Source organism: Capricornis sumatraensis, chromosome 14, assembly GCF_032405125.1.
Source record: "Capricornis sumatraensis isolate serow.1 chromosome 14, serow.2, whole genome shotgun sequence".
NCBI lineage: Eukaryota > Metazoa > Chordata > Mammalia > Artiodactyla > Bovidae > Capricornis > Capricornis sumatraensis.
In genome coordinates this window covers 50,266,588-50,291,101 of record NC_091082.1, presented here as the reverse complement: position 1 = coordinate 50,291,101, position 24,514 = coordinate 50,266,588, and positions in this window count along the sequence as shown.

Sequence of the window (24,514 nt, the reverse complement as noted above, 5' to 3'; positions counted from 1 at the left end):
AAGGGCTGTTGCAGTCAGCGCAGAGTCCAGCCCTGCACAGCCCAGCCTTTGCCCAGAGATCTGGGAGGCCTCTTCCTGCCTCCGCCTGCACCCCAAGCTCAACTTTCTCCTGGGGCACTCCCATCCTGGAGCCCCCGAGCATCTCTCCGGATGCATCCCATTCCCTGGTGAGCCTGACCATGGGCAGCCCAGGAAGGGCCCCACGACCTTCGGCGGCAGCCACATGGGAGCACCCCTATGGTAGCCTGTGGTCAGGCTACCCCAGCCCTCTCGGGACGCGAGTGGAGCAGGGCTGTGCCCACCCTCTTCCTCACTGGTGCTCAGCCCACCCCCTACCCCCCAACTGTCATTAAAATAACAAGTTTCTGTTACAATCTAAACATTCCCACATCGCATAAAGGGTTATATTACACCCGAGTCACTCCCGGGCCCGTGTTTGCACAGAAAAGCTCACGGCAGGTCCCCCCTCCTGACGAAGTGACTTATTAAAGTTTAAACAGTAATTAACAGAACAATAAAAATAAAGGGATGTTTGGGGAGTCATAGCGCACACAGGGTTTTTGGCAGTGCCAGCAGTTTTTCAGTGCCCTGCGCTGGCAGCAAAATGCGACTGTGAAGCCAGGGGGGACGGAGGGCCGGGCCAGGGTTGGGCTGGGGAGACTCTGGGCCTGGAGGGTGAGAAACTGAGGCTGCACGGGAGGGAGGGGATGAGAGGGCTGCTGGGAAGCCCTTCTGGAATCCATGGGGCCACCAGCCCTGCCAGGATCCTGGGTGGCAGGCTGGGCATGGGGGGAGCAGGAGAGGCAGTCTGATAGCCACAGTAAGTCCACTGAGCTAGGCTGCAGAGGCTCTGTGATGCCAGGGCCCAGTTTGGCCCTGGGCCCTTGCTGGAAGTCCAGTGCCCTGGTCCCATCCAGCCAACGCCGGCATGGACCTGATGGGGGAGGGGGTGTTGTTGGGTACCCTGGTCCTGTGGGCATCACCAGACCCTGCAGCTATTCATTCCTGAGGCTGGACCCTGGCCACTCTGGCTTCTCTCCCAGTCAGGCAGGGATCTCTCCCCATTCCTGTGCTTGGGGCACTGCAGTGCTAAGAATTGTCCCAAAGTCCCTGGCCTCTGAGTAAAGACTCAGGGGGAGCCTTCCTCTCCACCCTCTGGGAGGTGGAGACCGGCTGGCCCACTATCTCTGGGTCCCGCCTGAAGGGAGGAAGCACCTGGCTAGCTAGGGCAAAGTGGGCCCCACTGGTGGGCCCTTAATTTGCAAAGGTCCTCAGGAAGCTGACCTATGGCCAGGCCACTCATCTTTCGCCTCTCCTGTCCTCCCTCCACAAATTCTACCTAGATGCTTAGGCACCTGGGCTGGGGGTTCGGGGTGGTGGTGGCGGGCAGAGGTCCTGAGGGATGGGGAAGGGAACAGCAGAGAACCAGGGAGGAGCCTCAGAGAGAGGAGGGCCTCCACCTGGATGAGGCCAGTGAGCTCGGTACTGTTTCCTCAACGACTTGGGAGCTGGGGAAGGAGGGACCGCAGGAACGGCGAGTGGCCACAGTGTACGTGTGTTATCCCACGCTGACCAGGCGATGGGTACCAAGGTACTACTGGGCAGGCCCTGGACACACCGACTCCCCAGGCCCTGGCCGTCACAGGCTATGTTGCCGGGTGCTCTCGCAGGCTATCCTCTTTTAACCCAGAGCTCATGGCCTGTCTTGCTGCCCTTGCCTGCCCTTCCTCTACAAGGAGAGCCTCTCTGCAGTCACTGTTCTCACCACAGAATGTTACTTCCCCAAAGTGTTTTTCAGTATGGCATCCCCAACTCAGGTTCTCCCCACGAGAGCAGAGCAAATGGTCCAGTGTGGGGCCACCATGAGGATCATGACAGCAGTCTCCACCCTTCTCTTGGCCTTCTCCATCTCCCTCGGGTCTCCGTGAGCCAACCTGCCCTCCCGCCTGCCTGGGGATCCCAGTTCTGCCGTAGCCTCCCTCCACCCTGGTGCCCACCAATGACAGCCTGGACCAACGTCAAGCCCAGAATGCAGCCTCTGGCCCCAGGCAAGCAGCCCCACCAGGTCCTGGCACCAGCTCCCCTGCTGGTTCCTCCACATCATAGCTGCAGGGGCTGACGGGAGCGGCTGCAAGTCGAGCATGGAGGCGAGACGCTGGGCTGAGCTGAGAGGTTCTCTCCAGCCTCATGTCTCCTGGGATCAGGTTCCCGGGCTGCTGGTGTGCATAGAGGGCAGGAACTTGCCTAGGCTGGGCCTTCATGGTGCCTGGCCATGCTGCTGCCTCCCTGAAAGGCCCCTGCAGACCCAGCTGGCCAGGGGAGGACAGGGCCCCAAGGCCCTCCGTGCTACCCGGGATCTGGGCACAAACTTTGCCCCAAAGACATGGAGAAGAGCCAGCAGCATTCCCTCTCCCTCTTTCCCAGGCACAGTTCTTTGGGGCTCCACCCCTTGCCCCAAGAGGAAGGACTCTTGGTGAGGGGAGAGTGACACTTCCCAAGTGTGCAGCTGCTCTGCTCAGGAGCCAGGCTGCAAAGAATGACTGGGGCTTCAATGCCCTGGCCAGAGGAGGCCGACTGAGTTACCCAGCGTCAGGGACAGGAAGGGTGTGCTGGGGATTAGGAAGAGGACTGGCGGAAGGCAGGGCCCCAAGGACGGCAGGTGGGGACAGAGAACTTGTAACCGCTGTGCTCTAAGGTGGGCAAACTGGGGGCAGGTTGCTCATCCTAATCCACTGTTTCTAGACTCCCCAGCTTCTCCCCTGCCCGCCATGGCCCAGCAAGGACCCCTGGCTGGAAAAGGCGCTCCCAAGGGTGGCAGCTCTCAGGGCAGAGGCTGTCCTACAGGTGTACAGAACTTTAGAACCAGAAGGGCTTTGAGGCCCAAGATGGCTGAGAGACTTGTCGAAAGCCCAGGTCATTCACTTGTCAGGACCAAACAAATCCAGAAACCCAATTCCTCATCTAGGCCCTCTCATGACCAGCAGATGACACTGCTCGTTGTGTTTAAAAGTTGAATTTCCTGCAGCCTTGGAGACAAGCCCCCCACCCCAGGGCCCATCAGCCCCGAACTACACAAGGGTTCCCTGCTGGAGAGGCTTCAAGTCCCTCACTCACTCCCCCGGGCAAGGACCCTAGACGGTTCTAAAGTAGCCCTCCTAGGGTGCAAGGCTCCAAGTCAGGCTCCTCAACTCACTCAGGGAAGCACAGGTGGTTTCTGGCTCTGTGACCTGGCTTACCACAGGAAATGGGCAGGATACCTGGATGGGTGACCACGTGTTGCAGGGAGGGACTTCCACTTTCAGGGACTGAGACGACCCCCCCACACACCCCCGCCTGCCAGAACGTGTGAGCTATGCTATGAAAGGGAAACAGGGCAAACACCATTCTGGGAGGAGAGGAGAGACCTGGCAGAGAGAGGTGCGGGGCAGGTAAGCATAGCCTACGGGAGCCCCCAGGAAGAAGGTGGGGGTGGTAGCAGGTGGCATAGGGGTGCTGCGGATGACACTGCTGCCCCCACCCTCCCTATAACCCATCTCCACAATCCCCCAGCTGAGGCCGATGACGACAACATGAGGGGACTAATTTAGGAGTATTTTTAAAACTGTGGCCCTGGTGGAGGGGTTTAGCAGTTGTCAGCCATCTGGAGTAAGGAATTACTGTCACCTTCCTGATCCTATAGTCCCTAAACCCAAAGCTGGTTACAGCTCAAGGGGGAGGCAGCAGGTGGGCGGGGGCTGGGGCCCGTCCCAGGGAGATGCCCACAGGCCAGGAAGCACCTTCTCTGCCCTCGGCGGGGGCCTGGAGCCAGGGGAGGAGGCTGGAGAGCCCAGTGTCCTCTGCGCCCACTCGAGCTCCCCCGCCCGCTCACGCACGCTCACTCCCTGGGCCATGCTGGCTCGCGCAGGGGCCGTCAGGTAAATTAGATCTGAAAGCTGACAATTTCTGACCATATTTCCTTGATTATTTCAAACAAATGCACAGCAGCCGCTGTAAGGAGATTAAAGTGACATAAACGTCCCGAGTGGGAGGGGGGAGGGCAGAGGATTCAGGTCACCCCCATCCGTCCCCCGCCTGACAGACGCTATATCGCTATCCAATCCAATAAAAAATCCCCCCCTTTTGCTTTAATTAATTTTACAGCTAGCTTGCTTAATTACTTTCAATCAAAATCCTCCTGCCATCGCAAAATTAGAGATGGTTGAGCTCCATTAGCCTAAATTCTTCATTTCCATATAGAAAAGAGGCTGTCTGCATAGCCAGCCTGGGCACCCGGCAGGACAGACGCCTGTCTGCCCGCCCGCTGCCAGCCAGCCCACTCCTGGCTTCCGCTCCATGGCTATCTCTAGTCCGTATATTTCCCCTCGTTCTCCTTCGTCCTTGCTCCTTGGGCTGAAAGGAGGTGAGGTCCCGGGTAGGGTACCTTCCCCACCAGCCCCCACTCTTCCCGACTCGTGTGGGGACCGGTAGAGCTGGGCTGGACTGCCAGCGTCAGCTACCCCTGACAAAAGGAGGGCCAGTCCTGGGGTCCCTGATAAGGAGTGCCCGCTGCTCCCAAACCCATGGGAAGATCCAGGGCCCTCTGCCTCATCCATCTTCACGAAGCAGACCTCCCAGCCAGGCACGACCACTTCCAGCCTTGGACTTGGCCCCTAGTTGGTAAAAACTACCGGAACCCATGTTACCCAGGGTCACCTCTCTGCTGACTCCTGGCTGGAGGCCTTGCTCACTACCAGAGCAACCCCAGGGCTAGCTGTCTCCATGGTGTTAACAGGCACTGCAGCGTCTCCCATGTTCTCCAGGGGCCCCATGGAGTCCCCTGCTCACCCTCCCATATCCCCGGTTTCCAGCCTGTGACAGCTGCTTGGGCTTCTCCACCCCCAGCCTGGGGCAGGTGGGTGGCGAGTCTGGGCTCCATCCACGTCCTGTGCTTGCACCGGCTCTCTTCTCCTCCCCTCCTCCTGCCTCCTCCTCACAGCCCCCAACCTAAACTCCGGAAGCTCCACTTCAGGTTTTCCAGGCTACAGCCCTGAGTGTCACCACAGGGTCCAGCCCAACCTGAGCTCCAGCTGATTAAGGATCTGCAACAGGATGTAAGGATTACAATAAAACCTGGCTCCGGATCTACAGGGGCCGAGGGCCAAGTCCTGGCCCCAGGACTTCCCTCACCTCCCCTTTCGACACACCCCCTCCCTCTTAGCTGCCAAGGGCCAAGAAAGCCTGGGCCTCTGGGTCCTCCATGGGGTCCTGGTTGGACTGTGGATGACTGTCATGGGTAGCATGTGGGACTCAGGCCAAGTCTGGTGGGAAGGCAGGACTGGGAGGGGCTGGGGAGGGGACTGATGGCTGAAACCTGCCCTGGACCCTCCACAGGGACAGGAAGCCAATCTGGTTCTCCCCCTCAGAGAACCCACAGGAAGGTGGGGTGTCCTCGGTCTGACTTCTGGAAGCTCTTAGTGAGTCTTCTGGGAGCAGGCTTCAGGGCTGCCCTATTGCTCTGGCTCAAGGACTTGGGTTGGGCAAGGTAGTGGAACCTGGATCTTGGCAGCCAGCCTGCCCAGACACCAGGGACCCACGGTCAGTCTGCAGGCTTCTCTTGGATCTTGCACTAAGGGTTAACCCAAGTCTTCCCCTTCTTGGGTCAGCTGAGCTTCTCAAATACACTCCTAAGTACCTATGGGCACGGTCCCGGTCCCGCATTGGCCCTAGGGATCTAGGGAGAATGGTTTCAGGTATCAGGGAGCTCAGATTCTCATGGGGAAGACCCACTAGCACCAAAGCATTCCCCACACCATGGAAAGCACAGAGGGGAGGCCAGCTGCGAGTTCCAGGAAGGTGTCTAGGCCCAGATTGTGCCTGGGAGGGCAGCAGGTGTAGAAGGTGGGGGACCGGGGTGTCGCCCGCCGGGCTCCTGGCCCTCCAGCCGCTCTGCCCTCCACACAGGTCGGCATCCTGTCTCCTGGCCCCCTCCTTGGGGAGTTGTCAGCAGGGTGGGCGAGGGAGCCGCGAAGGGCAAGAGCAGCCCCGGCCTTGGGGGCATCTCTGGACTTCCTGATCACTCTCCCTCCCCTTGGGGGCAGAGCTGAAGTGCAGCTAACAGAGCAGCATTCTGGCTCTGCCCCTGAGGCACCAGGCCTGGCACAGTTGGTGGAAGGGTGGTTGGAAGAGCAAGTTCTGGGCCAGATGCCCAGAGTTTGAAGGGGCTCGGCCGCAGTGGGGCGGTGAGGTCCCCGCCCGTCCCACCAGCCAGCACGCTTCTCCTCCCCTCTGCCTGCCTCCTCACAGCCCCCAATCTCAACTCTGGAAGCTTGTAGAGCAGGAGCACCTGGCTCTCACCCCACTCACTCCTTCAACTCGGGAAACACTTCTGCATCTCAGGCCGGCCACCCCTCCTCCTGGGCTTCCCTGGTGGCTTAGCTGGTAAAGAATCTGCCTGCAATGCAGGAGACCAGGGTTTAATCCCTGGGTTGGGAAGATGGGTCAGGAAGATCCCCTGGAGAAGGGGATGGCAACCCATTCCAGTATTCTTGCCTGGAGAACTCCATGGACAGAGGAGACTGGCGGGCTACAGTCCATTGGGTCGCAAAAAGTCCAGCTCGACTGAGCGACCAACACTTTCACCCCTCCTCCTACACACTCCTTAGGGGGTCTCGGCTGAAATTTTACTTCTTCCGGGAAGCCCTCCAAACTGCAGGGCTCCCCCCTCCTCTGCCCTCTCTTTGCATGCTGCTGTTAGCTAGCACTTCTATAATAACTCGGTTAATGATCCCTCTGTCTTGCTAGACTGCAAGATCTGCAGGACGGGACCACTGTTTTAGCACAGCGCCTGACCCAATAAATATTTACTGAACGGCTACAGAAAACTAAGTGCTTCTTAAGTTCATCAGGGGAAGAGCTGGGATTGGGGTGTGTGTGGTCTGACTTCTGTCCCAAGGCCCCGTTGGAGCTCCAGGGTCTTTCCTATCTGTGAGGCTGGGACTAGGTGGGACTGAGGGTGAAACCCCTTCTCCTTGGTCTCTGGCCCTCTGGAGCCTCAGGTTCACCTCCAAGTGCCCTTCGCAGGGCTCTGCCTGGAGAACAAAGGAGGCCCCAGTTGTTCCCACATTGCTCTGGGAGAGGAGCAACTGCTCCCGGCCAGGCCCTGGCTGAATAAATCCAGCAACTGTTTGCAGGATAGTGCGATTCGTGATTCTCTCCCACTACTCCTGTCTCTGTCCCAAAAAGGAGAAAGGGAAATTGAAAAAAAAATAAATAAATGGGGAAAGATCCCATCCCAAGCCCCACGACCTCCATAGCCCCGGCTATCCAGTGTGTCTGAAAATGTTATTAACACGCAGAGGGCACGGGGACAGCCACCTGCCGTCGCAGACAACTGGGACAGCCGCAGCAAAGGGTGAGGCTGTGAGATCAGGACCCAAAAAAAGGAGGTGAGGGAGGGAAGGATTGGGGGTGGGGGAGGGGGACACAGGGCAACAGGAAAGATCAAAAACTGACTCTGGAGAACAATGAATGCCCAGCTCAGCAGTCGCAGGAAAGGGCCCTGAGGATGATCAGAGGGAAAGGGCAGAGACCCGCAGAGGCACCGGGAACCAGAGCTCCCAGGAAGGCCCTGGGACACCAGGCTGAATGGGGAGGCAGGAGGTTTATGTGGGGGCAGAGGGTACAATGGCGGGGGTTGGGAGGGAGGTGGCGAAGGAGGAAACGAGAAGTTGACTGGGGAAGAGGGAGAGAGGTCTATTAAAAACCTCTCAGTGCATAACACAAAATGTCAGGGTTTATAGCTTCATTCTTGGCATTGCTGGGACTGAGAACCCTGCACAGAAATGTCACCGCTTGTCATGTTTAATCACCTGCTGTTTGTTAACACCTTCCCTGCAAGAAGCCTGTCTCAATCTGCCCCTGGGCCCCCAAGGGACCTGGAAACAGAAAACATCCCCATCTCCTTCTTGGCCCTGCCCCCGGGGCCTTGAGGGAGGAGCTCCATTAGCCATCCAGCTGAAGGCCTCCCTAGGAGCCCCAAAGTGACCCTTCCAAACAGGCGGGCCAGGGAAAGGGACCCACGTGGTCTGAGCAAGGGGCCAGGACCTCTGGCCACGGACTATGTGTTCTGAGTGGCTGGAGCCAGGGTGCTCCCAGGCTGACTCCTTTCTCCTGCTCTCGAGGGCTGCCTGTCCATTCTGTCTGACCCACTCCTGTCCCCACCTCCTGACCCCGGGTGGAAGAGAAGAGAAATAAAAGAGGGCCCGCTCAGATCCCTGCAGCCTGGAATTCACCAATCTGTCTGCTTGAACAGCAACTGCCACATAACATCTAACATTCAAAGCCACCATCCTTCCAGTTACAGTCCCGGATCACACCATCTGTGGCTCTGGCTTGGCTCTCTCTGAGCATGCTTTGCTGGGTTGTTTAGACTAGGAATTCTCAGTCCTACTGCCCCATAATTCCTTCCCCTGGGGTGGGAGGGTGGAGTCAGCCACTTGAGCAACACAAGTCTTCCTAAGAACACCTGGCTGCTCTCTACCCCTGAAAGCATGGTGTGGTTAACACCAGGCGAGGGGCCGGGTCTCTCTCAGACAACACCTACACAAACAACGCAGTCCCCAGACGAGAGCCCCCACGCAGGGGCAACTGTCTGCAGAGCAGCAAGTCAATCCTGTACAGTTCCCAAGGTGGCCCTGTTACTTCCAGAAGCGATGATGGCCAGTGATGAGCTGAGCAGCAAGGGTTTCCCATTCTTCCAGCAAAATCCACGCTTACACAGAAACACACCTGACAAACATGCAGCCACACAACCGCCCCCAGGAGAACGCCCGTTCATTTAGACTTTCTTTCTGAAGAGCCCTTCGACCCATCCGTTCATTCCCAACAGAAACAAGCCAGAATATTTTCAACTCCCCTTCGATCCTTCCCAGCAAATGGACGGCAGCCCCTCTTTCTCAGGAGATTGGCAGTAATGAAGGCTTTTAGAGGAGGCTTCCTCTGAAAAGTTCAAAATGCATTTGCACCAACAATTGCATTTCATCTTGCAGGGCAGGCCCAGGGATGTGTCCATGGGTTACAGTGAGGATGTAGGTGGGGCCCGGAGGTGTTGGGGATGTAGGCCAGGCAGCAGAGTTACCATTCTGGCCCACATCCCCAGTGGAGGGCTGAAAGAGGACTGTACTCCATGCTGCCATCGGAACTGTCCCTACGGAAGCCCCCTTTCTCAAAGGCAGCCCTACTCTGGGTCTGTCTCCCTTTGAAAGTGTTAGTCGCTCAGTTGTGTCCAACTCTTTGTGACCCCATGGATGGAGGCTGCCAGGCTCCTCTGTCCATGGAATACTCCAGGTAAGAATATTGGAGTGGGTAGCCATTCCCTTCTCTATGGGATCTTCCCAACCCAGGGATTGAATCTGGGTCTCCTGCACTGTAGGCAGATTCTTTACTATCTGAGCCACCAGGGAAGACCCCATCTCTGTGCACTTGGAAACAAATCCCTAAGTGTCTCTGGGCCTCCTGTTGCCCCACTGGTGAAATGGGACAACTCCCTGTGTCTTTCTCCAAGAGAGCCGAGAAGAAATGGATAGTCGGTGTGGTGTGCCTGGAGTTTGTCGGAAGGAGGGCGCTGAGTAGGCTGACCGCTGCCATGATTCTGCACGTTGCACCCCGTCCTCTCCAGGGAGGGGAGGGTGTTAAAAGGGGAGGGTGGGTTAGGGGCTCAGCTGTAAGACCCTTCCCATGCCCAGCAGAGGTTTTCAGATGGTGCCCTGTTGTGCCAGGGGAGGTGTGTGTGCACACCCACTCGAGTCCACAGGCTCGTGGCTGAACACAGCCCATGGAGCTGGAGCAGGGCAGGTTTATGTGGAGCCAGTTGTAAATAGAAGACACAGGAGACACGGTTCAGTCCCTGGGTCTGAAAGGTCTCCTGGAGGAGGAAATGGCAATCTACTCCAGTATTCCCGTCTGGGAAATCCCAGGGACGGAGGAGCCTGATGGGCTCCAGTCCACGGGGTCGAAGAGTCAGACATGACTGAGTACACTGACACACGCAGTTTAAGTAACCCAGCCTAGACGGAGACTATTCCACAGGTGCTAGGGCTCTCCAGGACCCTGAGGGAGGGGCCATGTCACTCAGCCCATCTTCCTGCTTCCAGGCCCCAGGGGCTTCACGGGACATGGGTTTTTCCAGTCCTGGGCAAACCAGGGCGGGTGGTCACCACGTCGCTGACTATGTGGAGTCAAAGCCCCACTTTCTCGGGTGTCAAGGCAAGCACCCCACCTCCTGGCTATGCTGCTTGTGGGAGGTAGGACCTGAGCTCCTTCCACTTCAGGGATTTGAAAAGCTGGTCCTCATCATTGAGGTGGACTCTGAACACACATGGAATGTGTCCCCCACCAACTCAATAGGTCAGAGTGGCGCCCCAGATGAGCCAGGAGCAGGGTCTGGCCTGAGGTTCGGGGGAGCCCCAGGGTCCAGAGATGTTTTGTCCAAGCCACTTGGATTTATCAGATGAGCACAGCCTCCCAGCCAGACCCCCTGGTATAATCCTTTCATTAATTTACTAGTCAATGGAAAATTACTCCTTACCCAGGAATATAAGTTTTCATCTTATTTTAAGTTCGATTCTTAAAGCAATTACCCAGGCATCTGGCAATGACTTCACCGCTGTGGCCGGGCCCTGGAGGGGAGAAGTGCGGCCCTGAAGCTGCACAGACTCCTGGCTCCCAGCCCCGGAGGGGAGTTCAAGGAGAACTGGGAGCCCCCAAACAACTGGCCTGGGTCCTGGGAGGGAAGTAGGGGGGCACACCACCGTGTCTGATATTTGCTGTGTGTGGAAACGCTCCTCTCCAGCACCACCTGCCCCAGGAACCCACTGGTGACAGTTGTTGAAAAGCCTCAGCAGCTGATGCCGCGGGAGCATTTTCTATTTTTAATTGTTTGATCGGAATATTAACTCATCTCCGCCCGTTCCCAAGACACACTTCCCAGCCAGAGGGTTTCCCCCATTCCCCAGACCTTTTTCTCTCTCCCTCTCCAGTCGGAAATCTACTTTGAAAGTAATAACTGGAAACACAGACCTCTGTGAGTTTGCAAAGGATCAGCGCACGGGAGAGAGAAAGAAATATGGTCCTCACCAGCCAGCATGCCCTGAGCAGACCTCAGAGCCACAGGCAGGGCAGGTGGCTCGGCACCCACAGGCACCGCTGCTCCCCCTTCCCCCTTCCTGGCCAGCCTCTCCCTCTCCCCTCCGGTCAGCCCCACTGACCCAGTCTGCTCACTCATCAACCTCAAGTGGGGCGGGGACGCTCAGGAGCCTCCCAGGGCGGAGGCCCCGGGAGGGAGGCACGTGGCCCTGGGCTCAGTGGCTGACTTTCCTTTCAGCTGCCACTTCCGAGAGGTAGGGAGGGGGAGAGGGCAGCCTCTCCATGGAGCCACTAGAGGACCTGCCAGCCAGGCCTCCAGGGAGAAACACAAGGGCTCCAGGGCCAACCACGACGGGAGGGTCACTTGGCTTAGCCACTGCCCGAGCTGCTGGGGACAAACTGGACCCCGGGGGGCCCCCTCACCCATCCTCAGAAGGCACCCCCCAACCCAGCAGCGGGGCCACTTGGCCTCCTTGCCCTACCTGCCCTTGGCCCCCCTTCTGGGCTCGTCCCTCTCAAGGTCGCAGGGCTGTCCACACCAGGAATATTTACTCACCAGACTGGCCCTGTTAGCAGCACTCACCACAAATATGCTTTCTGATAAAGTTGGCAGAAAAAAAGTTCTAGAGCTGAAAACAATGTCAGAAATCACCCCCTACCCCCACCCAGGGAGGGTGAGGTGGGGCCTGCGAGCAGGTCACACAAGCAGCTCCTGGGGAAGGCTTCTGCCGCGCTCTCTCACTTTCCTCCTTCCTGTTTTACTTCCCAACATAGAGCCTGTTGCCAGGGGACCAAGGGCCGGGGATGACTCTACACGAGCACTGGGTCTTGGCCCCCGAAGGGCAGGGCCCAGAGGCAGGGGTGTGGGCAGCGGCCCTCTGTTTCCCCCGCCAGGAGCTCTCTTGGGGGCCTCTGGGGGATGAGGCCAGGCGGCCTCTCACCTCTGCGTCTCCCTGGGCCGTCTCACCTCGCTGAGCTCCTGCCCACCCGCCCGCCCTCCCTCAGTGCACATGGGCTTTAATGTTTTTATTACCTGTTTGACTCGCTGCCTTATTGCTTCTCCCCTTAATGGGGCCGTAACCGTGGAAACGAGGAATAAACGGCCACCAGAAAATGAGATGATTAAACAGGTCACCCTGGCAAAACAAACTCAGCCAAGGAACCTCTGGGGGGTGGGGAGGGTAGGCTCCTCCTCCCCCATCCATGGCTGGAAGGCTTGGACCAGACTGGGGACCAACGTCCCTGTCCCTGAACTGGGGCAGATACCGGGGGCGCCCCCTGCTGGACGGTGTGGCACCTGTCCCGTCGGTTCCTCAGGCTCCCCTATCTCCCAGGCAGCTCTCCTGGCTGGCCTTGGGCCCTGCGCTCTTGGGCTGAAGGGGTGGCAAGCAGGAAGGCATGGGCCTAGAGGTGATGAAGATCATCGCCAAGGAGGAGATGCACTGCCTGGTGACACAAAGCTCTAGAATTCTGTCCCCACTGACCTCCTGGATGCCTCTGGCCTTCTCACTGGGCTGGAGTTTCCTATCTAGTGCATCTCTGGCTCTCATGCCGCATCGTTCCCCATCCCAACCTGGGGTCCCTGAGTTCTTGGAGAAAGCTCTAGAAGAAAAAGCCAACTTAGGCCAAAGTTCAACTTGGGAAGGTCTCCTCCGAGAACCCCTGGTCTTTGGAGCCAAGCCGTGTGTCTGTGCCTCCCCTGGGCCAACCTGCTCCCACAAAACCTCTGGGTGGAAGGCAACATGAGAGGACCTTCTTGACAGTAAGGAGGACTCCTTAAGCCCTCAGCACTGGCCAGAAGAGGCCCCAGGAGGGACCCCGTGGGAAGCTAAGAACAGACCCCAGAGCCAGTGCAGGAGCAGCTGAAACCACCACGCCAGGGGCAGAGGGGCTGGGGTGGGCCTTGGTACACGCCACCCCTGCTTTCTGGCCTCACTCCAGGCACTGCATCTACCCAGGTGGAGGGGTCCTGGGCCTGGGGGGCAGGACCTAGAGAAGATGGACATGCCATGGTGAGGTTTCTGCTGGGGGAGACAGAGACAGGCAAGGGAGGAGGCAGAGGAGAGTCCCGGGCCCTCCACTGGCTACTGCCCCCGGTCCCCTCCAGGGCAGCAGACTGTGGGTGTGTGACCTTCCCACCCCAAACCACAGTCATGGCTAGGAGTTAATGGGACCCCTGTCAACCACTTGCTGCCTGTCTTCATCCTCATGCCCACTTTCCCCCTCAGGTGATCCCTCATCCCAGCCCCACTCCTTCCTGTAAACCAGGCCTAGAAAGCTCTGGAGGAGCCAAAGCTCGGGTCCCAAGGCAATCAGCCAAGTGTTTCCTGCCCGCCTCCCGCTGCCCCCACTCAGAACCTGGAGAGGCACATCAATCAACCCATTCCACCAGCACTAATGGTGGGAAGGCACGGGGCCGACCCTGGACCGCGCACTGGAGGAGACATGGTTGCCGAGCTAACTTTAATGGTTACCATTATGAGCAGCAGCAGCAGCAGAAGGCAGGGCTCCTGGCCTTGGCCTCCTGGGGGAGGGCACAGTAGTCTGAGTGCTGCTCTGACACACCAATGTCATGGGTATAGCCAGGTCCTCAGAGCAGCAGGCCCCTGGCCAAGCTCTGATCTCTTATCTCCTTCCAGGGCCAACTGGGTGTGAGGCTGCAAAGGGGGAGGGGCAAGAAGGTAGGCAGGAGGGCCTGGCTTTAGGGATCTGGGTGGCCTGGGCCAAAAAGGGCAGAAAATTATGGTTGCACAATGGGAAGCAAGAGTTCTGCTCTTCAGGTTGGGGGAGGGGCAAGGTAGAGGAGAGTGAAGAGTACGAGGCAAGAGAGGCAAGGGACTGGCGGAAGTCTGGAAGGCGTGGGTGACGCAGGAAACATCGTCTCCCATCTCCATCTGCCCCAATACCTCCCATCCTTTATCAAGTTCAAAGGCCACTCCTTCACAAAACTCCCTGCGCTCTCTGATCGGGCGCTCCTCTGCCTGGTGGGACAGGTAAACACACCTGTCTCCCTCTACCAGGCAGATCCCAGAAAGCTGGGAAGGACCAGCTGGCCTTCACTGTTTCAGCTCCTATAGCGGATGCTCCCCAGTGCTTACTAAGAACTGCAGGCCCCACTACCTGTCTGGGGATTCCTCCACTTCTGGGGGTCACCAGTATGTCCTCGTGGGTCGAGGTTATGAGGATGCTATGCCGTGGTCAGACAGCCAGAGGGGTGAGCACTGGACCACCAAGCTGCCCCCTGTCCCAACCCATCCCCAAGAAGCGGCCCCTTCCCCCTCTACTCCCTGGGACCACCAGCCCTCCTCCACTGCCATCTCCTCCCCCTGAACCCTGGCCCAGCTACCCTGGAACAGCTGCTGCCTGCCGTGGGGACCCACAGGCTGTAATTACTACAGAGCAACTTCCTTCCCCCTGAAGATGAGGAGGAGGAGAAGGACAAGGAGCAGCAGGAGGGGGTGTGGCAGCACCAGGTGGTCAAGGTCTGAACACCAGTGCGGCGAGGACAGTGTAAAGGACAGGCCTTGGGGGCTGGTGTTAGGGGTGGGGAGCAGGTGTGTGTGTGTGTGTGTGTCTGTGTGTGTGTGTGAAAAAGTGGCCTGACTATATTCTAAGAATGCTGGGCCAGGCAGAGGAGGGTGCCCAAGCAGGGGTGGGTGCATCACTAACCTGCCAGCTCTAGGAAGAGGAGTCCAGGCCCAGAGCCTCCGGGGCCCCACCCCATCCCCTGCCCAGGGACTCGAGCCAGGGGCAGCAGCTTTAATGAGGAGATGCTGCTGCGTGACTCAGCCCTCCAAAGGTGCCTCCATTTATTTTATTTTTCCATCATAAAAAAACCCAAGCTGCAACTTGGCCAGATTCCCCGGCCGTGGGGGATGGGGGAAGACCGGCCCAGAGAGGACTGACTAGCTGGCCCCAGTGCCCTTCTTAGAGGGGAGACTTAATGGGTTCGTCTGGTTGATCCCAAAGAGAAAAAGGGCCTGTGATGGGGTCCCCCGAGGGCTCTTTCAGACCTGCCCTCACTGCCTCTGTCTCCTGTTGAAGGAGAATAGCTACGCCAGGCTTTTGATCCAGAGTAATGCTCTGATATCACATAACTAGTGCCGGGGTTGGTTCAAGGGGCCACTTCGCAACCCACAGCTGCCTCTCTCAAATGCTTTCTTATGAAGAGCAGGTCTACTCAACCCCTCCCCAGGGTGTCCCACTGAACCCTCTCGGCAAAATTAGGTTGGGAGTCAGAGAACCAGAGACCTTAAAGGTCACCTGATGCTTGTGCCCCTCCAAATGTCACAGCCAGCCTCTGCTTGAATGGTACCAGGAAACCCTCAACTTCCTAGGCGGCCCAGTCTGTGCTTGGCTCTGACTGCTCCTTCCTGCCAAGATGGCACCAAAGCACCTACCCCTTGCAGCAGACTGGCAAAACCGGTGCTCAACCTGACAGTTGGTAGGGACCGGCCCCAACTTAGACTGGTCGAGTGGGTGTATCTGGCCAAGTAAAGGCTCGACAAAGGAAAACCGAGGACAACTTGCTCTGCCCCAAGCCCGGCATGGAATCTCTTCCTTCAGAAACACCACAAAAACCTTCCCAGTCCCCAGTGTACATCCGGGTGAAAGTGTAACCACAGCCAGCAAGGTTCCTAGATGCCTCCACTCCTGGCAAGGCCCTGGCGTTCAACCAGTGGCTCACAACAGTCCTGAGAGTCTAGCAGTGGTCTGACACTCAGACCCAGCAGGGGCTGGGCTGGGGAAGCCGTAGTCTTTCCTCTCTGGGGTCAGATACTGCCTGGAAGAAGTCTGCAGCCTTTCCTCTCCTTCCTTGAGACTGTGAATCCTCGAAGCACATGGCCACTACACTATTCCACTCCAAGAACTAGGCTACTAAGCCAATCTGTCTCAGCCTCCCTTGACCCCATCACTCCTGGCCTCATCCCCAACTGAGCCCATGGCCAGGATACAACACGGGGGTTTGTATGCCATGAAAGGGGATCTGGGTCTAGAGTCCCAGCTGAGCTGATCCCAGGGGAAAAGAAGCAGGCCTGGTTCAGTGAGCAGCACTGATACCTCCCCTGACTCACCCTGACGACACAGCGGCAGCCGCACAGCTCAGTGTGCAGTGCTGGCCCTCGTGGTTCCTGCTGGGGTCCCTGGTCATCCCTTTGAACTTGCTCTCTTGCCCATTTTGCCCTTTACCTGGAAGAGTCCACCTTGGGTCCTCTGATGGACAGCTCCAGCCCTGGAGAGCCCCTCCCCATCTTCTCAGGATCTCCCTAGGGAGCTGGGGGGCACTTACAACTAGATCCTCAAGAATCAAGGGCACAAGTTCCTTCTTAAAGCTTAACTGCTGTTTCAAAATCATTTTCACCCTGGCCTCCAGGTTTTCTCAGGGCCTGGGAATCAGCCTAGTGGGGCCTAATCCTGGGGAGCCTCCCAAGTGCAGCCTGGATTCACCTGTGTCTGAAAGCTTCCTTCTTCCTCCCCTCCCCCTCCTGGCTCCCTCCCCCAGGGAAATCACTCTAAAAGGGCCTAATGGAACTATGTCCTCCTCTCTTCCTCTCTCTCCTCCCTCCCTCCCTTTCTTTCTCTTTCCTCTTTTTTTTTTATTAGCATTTGTGGAATTTATTCCCAAACTCTCCTAATCTTCCGTACACAACCATTTGATTTGCATAACCCAACCCCCTCTCATAAAAACTGGCTGCTAGTTTAATTAAAAAATGTAAATTTGCTGTCATCTCGGGGCCTGGTGAATTAGGACGACATCGGCATTTTTTATTGCTAAAGACGTCCAGATTGATCCAGCCCTTGGCTGAACTATGGTGGAAGTAAAGGGGTTCACATGGTCCCCGAGGGCCTTGAAGTCCTGCTTGAGGTACCCCCTGGGTGAACCCATGGTTCTCCCACCACTGAGTTACTTATGGCTGGAGTGCTTCCTTAGACCTGTCCGAAGCTGGAGGTGATGTTAACCCACAATCCAATGTTTACTGGGCCCCTGGTGCCAGCAACCCTTTGGGGCCTGTGTCTCCAGCCTTGTACAGTGCTAGCTGCCCGAGATGGCCTCAAAGAAGAGAGCCCCTCACCACACCAGAAATGAGCCCAGGCCAGAAATGAGGTCCCTGGCCTTGGCTGTGAGCCGAAGTACATTCAAGAAGTCGACGAAAGATGAGATGGAGTGAGTCCAGAGACAGGCTCAGAGGGGATCTCAGAGTTCCCACCTGCTTCCCTTTTTTTGTGAAGAGGGGAAAAAGTGCTTTTCTTCTGAAGTCCTGAGATTAAGTGAAACTTCCAAGTTCAAAGAAAAAGCTGAGATGGTATCACCAGATGACTCCTCCAGGAAACAGTCAGAACTTTGACACCCTGGACCTCCCCTCACTGAGTGGCCAGAGCCCAGGCCTGGGTCCTGCTGAGAGTGCCCTGCTCCAGCTACAGGAGGAACCAGCTGACCTCAGGGGCCCTTCTAACTTCCAGGAAAAGTTCCCAGAGTCTGTCTCTAGAGTGCAGGGACAAGTAAGTGCGACAAGAGATTCTGCCACCCACAGGCCCAGCAGGCCCTCTCTCCAGCTGGGGATACCCTATGGAAGGGCTTTGGAGTGTGCCCCAAGAGCAGGCTGATGTAAGGCGGCAGGATGGAGGCCAGCTCCAGCTGCCATCGGGGTTGGATGGAGGAAGATGAAGAGGACCCAACTTCCAGCTAGGTAATGCCTGGGTCCCCTGTGCCCACCCACAAGCACAGGATCATTTGCCCCGAGTAGGGGGCAGTGCATTACCACCACTGGTCCATGTATAAGGTCTGCTTCTCAGCTGGGATGGGTGGGGGCCCCTGTTTCTAAAGAAAAGGGGTGGGGCCTGAGAGGGAGTTGATGAGACACTTGATTAGAGATGGGGGCGGGCTGCTTCTCCGTGGGAGGGAAGGGCAGGGAGGGGCAGGGTGGCAGCCCTGGCCTCAGACACCTTAACCACTTTGCCCAGCAGGGGGTGTCGCACCCTTCCTGGGCACAGAGGTCGTGTGGACCTCCACATGGGATTCACCAAGATCACACCTGGCGGAACACAGTCTTAATACTCCCTCCCCCACAAACACATCTCCCTCCTTCCCAACGCCAGCCGCCATGTCCTGTCACTGGGCCCCCCAGTGCTGCCTCCTGCCCTCTCTGCCCACTCCCTTTTGACTTCAAAAGGTCAAATGTTGTCCCAAGGGGCAATGCCATGGACTTGGGCCATTATAAACAACAACTCTGACCCATACCACCTTCCATAAATGAAACAGAAGGGTTCAGAGATCAATCTCCAGGAATTATCAACCTGTTTAGCACAGATTTAAAAACATTTAGGAAGAAGACAGTGCCTAGGATGAGGGTCCTGGTCAAAATTCTATTTCAATACAGAGGGCTAATGGGAAGTCTTGAGGAATTTAAAGCAAACCATCATTCTAGACTCAGATGGGAAAAGAAGTGTTGATACAATTAGATTAAAACCAATAAAACACCAAAATCTCAGGATAAACTCTGCTCCAGGCCAGCACTATGCTATCTGGAACCCTAAACTAGGTGCCATGCTAGGCACCCCAAAACCCAGACGTCCAAATTGAGTAGTTGGTCTGGTCTACCCTCTCCCAGGGTGGGGGCTAAGGGGGATGGGAGCAAGTCCTGGGCCCCTCACTTTGAACTGATAACAGCCGCCTCATCCCACGGGTTCTCAGGTGAAAAACACTCATTAGCCATAATAAGCAGCTTGTTCATCCGACAAGGCCTTGTCCCAAATAAATTAAATTCCTTTACCTTGAGACAGTCGCCCCGAAACCAGACTAACCACCTTTCCCAACAGGACGCTGCTTTCAAAAACTAAACCAACCCCCCCACTAAAAAAATAAAAACACACACCCCACAGCCAGACACATAGAGATCTTTCCTGGGGGAAAAAAGGTACAGAAAAAACACGCAGCCATTCAAAAAACACGGAGAACAAAAAAAAAACCCCACAAAAAACCCCTAAATCCTCTCTCTGGGTGCCCCCCAGCTCCCGCTCCTCTCTGTTCTTTCATAATGACAAGCATCAAATTAGTCACAGTCACTAAGCAAGTAACAAATAATAACAATAATATCATCAAAAGCCTCGCAATCCAGAAACCAGGGCGAGAAGCGCAGCCGGCACCAGACCCTCTCCAGGCCAGCCCCCACCCCCTGCTCAGCTGCTACCTCATTGGGCTAAAAATAATAACTTCCGTAAAAGAACCGAAAGAAAAGTGAAAGAGCCACCCCCTGGTTCCCACCGGCCGGTACCTGTACCAAGATCCATTCTCCTCTCTTTGGTCCCAAACTCTTCGAGGATCGCCAAAAAAAGAAGAGGAAAGAAAAGAAATCTGTTTAGTCTCGCGCAGTGCCCCCCACTTCCCACCCCAGCCTCCCCCCTCGGCTCTCCGCACCCTCCCCCCATCGAGGAGCGGTCAAGTCCCCGGGACGAGGGGAGCGACGAGAAAGGGGACCCGGAGGCAGAGCGAAAGTTTCTCCCTCCCGCCCCGCTGGCTCTCGCGCTCCGGCATTGCACACTCAAAGCAGCTCCTCGCCGCTCTCGACTTTATTAAACTAAAAGAGAAACTATTTATAGACCCTGCCCGGCTCCGGGGTCCCGGCCGGCCCGCGAAGCCGAGGGGCGCCCCCGCCCGCGCCCGGCCCGGCTAGGCACCCGCCACCCCCGCCCCGCCCAGCCGCGCCGCGCCGCGCCGCGCCCCCCGCCCAGCGCCCGGGTCGGAGCCCCGCGGCGGCGCCCCCTGCCCTCCCCCGCCCCACTCCGGTACTCACCATAGTCGGAGAGTCGAAAGCCGAATTCACTTAAATAATCAACTTTCATAATACTTAATTAATGCCTAATTGCAACTGATTACTCCCCGAATAACAAGTTGTTTTAAAGCCCTGATGTCATTGCTCCTGACTGTAACACTCAGGGTAACAGTTTGGCAGGAGGGAGCGGGCGGGCGGGAGCGGCCGGGGGCGCTGCCAGGCGCCGAGGTGATTGGCAGGGCGGCCGCGGCGCCGCCTCCTCCAGGCCGGGCCCGCGCCGCCCCGGCAGGTGAAAGAGCAGAGCTCGGCCCGCCCGCGCCCGCGCGCCCGCGCGCGCCCGCCCGCCGGGATGCTGGAGTGAATGGGCTCGCGCTCGCCCGCCCCGCGCCCGCTCCCTCACGCGCGCCTCCGTCTGGTCCCCTCTCCCGCTCGCCGCGCGCGCGCTGCTCACACGCGCGCCCCCGCCCGGCGCCCGCTCGCAAGCGCGAGCGCGCGCGACTTCAGCGCACCGGCCCGGGCGGCCAGCCTTATTGGCTCAGCGATTGCCCAAACCTTAGACTTCGGAGGGAGGAGGGAGGCGGGGACTCTGCGGCCGGGGACGGGCGGCAGCGGGGAGGCGGGCGGGGGCTCGGCGGTCCGAGAGAGCCGGCGGCCCGCTCTCGCGCCCCCGCGCCAACTCTGGCCGGACTCCGGCGGGCGCGCGTTCGCAAGCTCCCCTCTGCGCTCCGGCCCCGCGAGCGCGACTCGATGGCTGCCGCGCGCGGACTCACTCTCCGGCGCCGGCAGGCCAAGGGCCCGTGGCGCGCGCGGCCGAGCAAACTTTTGGGCGCGGGTGGGCTCAGGTGTGAGCGCCGCGGGGTCGCGCCTACTGAGCCTTACTCCACGGCTACCCCCTCGCGCGCCCCTCGGGTTTCGGGTGCGGGGGTACCAGGGGCTTTCTTTCCTCCCTCATCCCTGTTGTTGGTGATGTTTTTTAGTTGTGAGGAGAAAAGACTCGGGGGCAGTGGGCATGGGTGTCCCGCGGAACACGCGCGGCGGCTCGCGGTGTTTCGCACACCGTGGCCCCCCGCAGGCTTCACGAGTGCAGGGACCCCCGGGGTTCCGCCACTTCGGTTTGGCTTTGCCTTTAAATGCACCCTGGCACTCCACCCCACCCCGATCCCTGGTCTACCCAGGTCCCCTCCACGTCTCTGCTTTCGGGACCTTCCTACTCCTTTTGTTGCCCGGAAGTTCAGCCCCCAGCTCCGCAGCCCGGGCAGCATCTCTTCTCTCACCACGTCTTGGCTATGAGTTCTAGGAGCGCCCCCACCACGGATCTGCGCTGTCACTTGGGTTTCCAACCCGCCCTCTTGCCTCCGCCACACCCCATGCAGGGCCCGGGCAGACAGGGCCCAGACAACCCTCCACCGAGGAGCCAGTGTCCTGCCGCCTGCCCCCTCGGACATCGCCACATTTCCTGCCTGCCAGTTCATCGCTGGACCAGGCAACTTGTTCTCTCCTTTCCCTCTTTTCACCCTCAGAGAAAGTACTTTGATGGGTCCTTCTGTCCCCAGAAGTCCCCGCTGTAGCCAGATATGTTGAGATTCCTTCAATTTTAGTCACCTAGATTACCCACGGGGGTGGGGGTGGGGAGGTGGGCGGGTCGGGGGGCGCGGTGCCGAGGAAGGAAGCAGGCAGGTGAGCAGGAAGCTGGCTGTTCTGCAGGTGAAACACCTGGACTTCACTGTCCCCAGCTGTCCCTCGGGCCCCCCTGCACCCAGCCTGCTGCCTTCTTTCCCTATCCTGTTTCAGGGGAGGCCACACTTCAATGAGGGGCTCAGAACCCAGGCTTTCTGCTCTCTGTTCTTTGGGCAAAGTTCAGCAAAATGGCACTGGATTGTTTTTGCAATATTTCTATTTTGCAAAGGGAAAGGCCCAGGGAGGCCTTGGGGCAGAGAAGTCAGGGAGTTTAACAGTCTACTGTTTCTCCCACTTTTCCCTTATTTTTGTTCTTTCTTTCTTTCTTTTTTTTTTTTAATTGCACTTTAGTTCCAAGTGGCCTCACAGGGAGGTTAGCGTTGCTTCCCCATCTGACCGCCTTCCTTGATGCCTTCTTGGCAACCCCCATTCTGGTGGTCACACAACCTTTAACCTTCAGGCCTGTCCCGTCATTACGGAGGATGAATAGCTGGAGAGGCCCAAGAGCTCTGAGTGTACCCCAGCCCTAAAATCTTGAATAAGTGACCAGAGCTCCTTAAACAAACCAAGCCCAGTGTTTCCTAGATGTTGCTGGCATAGGGCAATCAAGCAGTGAGGCCACGAGCTTCTGCTCCCCACACAGGATCTCAGAGAGGGCACTGTGGCTTCCAGGACTGCTCTGGGGTACACACATGCCTCTGGGTACTCCCACCCCTGACTCCCCAAAGCAAGGCTTACAGCTTTGGGTTGTAACAGCAGGCAGTCCAACCCAAATCCCAATCTGAGTGTCTGCTTCCTGATGTGGGCAACTGGGATGTAGACAGAAGCCTGAAGACATAGGGGTGAAAGGGGAATTTCTGGGTGCATTTGAAATATGCACCTATGGGCAGCTCCCTGCATATATACCCACATGGCCTATGGGCTGTCTATGAATGTCCTTCTGGGCTTCTGAGGATGGTGGTCAGGGTCTAGAAGGGCCTGCCTGCCTCCCAGTTACCCACCACAGGGCCCACAGAATTGGCTGCATAATAACTTTGCACCTCTGGTGGATCAAGGCTGGAGAGGAATGGCTGAAGGGTAGAACTGAGAGAGCTGGAAGGAAGGGGGGGGCAGGCAAGGTGGACTAGAGGGGGCCCCCCAAGCACAGCCAGTAGTAGAGGGAGGCAGGAACGGCCCAGAGACCCTCAGCTCTGCCAAGATGATGGCTGCCATCAGCCACTGCCGGCATAAGAAGTGTTGCCCAAGAGTGAGGGGCCTTCTTCCTGAGACACACAGAAAATGAGGCCATCCTGGCGTGTTATGATCTGAGACCTGAGAAGGCTGAGGCTTTGAGGTCATAGACGTGAGTCACAGGCCATGTCACGGCGGGGGTCCCTCGATCTCTTTCCCTTTGTGTGAAGGGGAGAGGCCCAGGACTCTGGCACCTCAGCCTGTGGCCCATTTTGCCTTGAGAACCCTGATGTGGTAACACCCCTGTAACCCTGAGCCCAGGCCACAGTTTCTGTGCCCAGGGCCCCAGGGATGGAAAGCCGAAAGCCACAGCTCCTCCTGGTCTCAAGGCCCTCCTCCTCATGCTCCCCATCCCTGAGGGAAAACGAGGAGCCCTACACAGCCATGCCAACCATCAGGCCCCTCACAGGGGTCTCAGGAAGCCTGTCAGCTCTTCCCAGGCAGGTTCCCTCGATGGCTCCCAGCATCTTCGCATCCCTGGTTTGCCCACTCTTTTTCTCTCCCTCCCGAGCCCGGGGCCTTCTCACTCAGCAGCCTGTTTACACACTGGGTATCTCATGCTTTATCTGCTCTCACTTTGAATTCGTAACTTTCACATAAACTTGAACAAAGCTCCTTTTGTTCCTGCACCCCACCCCAGGATCCCAATAAACTGGTTCCCTCTGAGGCGACTGGGCCAGGGCACTGGAGCCTTGGCCAGACGACTGTGTGTGCCTGTAAGCCAGCATGTTCGCACCTGCGAGGGAGCCCGTGTGCCCGCGTGTGAGTGCCCTCCCCGGGCGGACAGCGGAAGAGTGTCAGAAACAGCCCTAAGTCAGCAAAGGGTGGATGGGAAGGATGGTGGAGACGGAGCGAAGAGCCGCGTCGCCTGGCACAGGGGACGGGGCTAGCCTGAGGCTGGGTGAGAGAGGTCCTGGGCCCTGGATGGTTTCGGTGTCCGGGCTGAGGGAAGACGGGATGAAGAGGAAACAAAGGGCAGGGAGGCCTAGCAGAGCCAGGGGCTGAGGCCAGGCTCAAGCTAAATGTAAGGCAGATACGAGGAATGCATTATGGCGGTTTAGGGGCTGGCAGAGCCGCCGCACGCTCGGCCCCGTAATCCTGTTAGCCAGCAATCTCCATTCCGAAAGAGCTTCATTTCTTTGTGAATATTTGTAAACTAGATATCTAATGGAAAATTATAGGAAAATTATAGTGAAATTCATGACGGAGAAATCCGATTATCCCTAATTCAATTATGCCATCTTAGCCCACACAGCACATTTCCCATTTTTTTCCCATAAATACCGATGCCAGGGGTCCCGGTAATCAAATAAAATTGAAAATCATCTTCCCATTAAATTCAATTAGCCGCAATTTCTAAAGCCTATCAGAGATTTTAATTACTAAATTATAAAATTCTCCAATGCTAAATTGAAACCAAAAAAATTGCTCATCCTTATATTTCAGAGAAAAAAAAGGGGGCCAGCGAAATGCCTGGAAGATGCCCTCCTCTCTGTGCCCAGCTCCAGAGCAGGTTCCCTACCTGGACGGACCGCATGCACTGATGCCTGCTTGCCCAGGTGGGGGCGAAGCTGGGGGGCAGGGGAGACGTCCCTGTCAGGGAAGGGGCTGAGGCACATTAATTTAGCAGAGGGGCAAAGCACACCCCACCCCCAAGCATCAGGGCTGGGCCAGGCCCTGGAGAGGACCCTCCTCCTCACTTGCTGTCCGGGCTC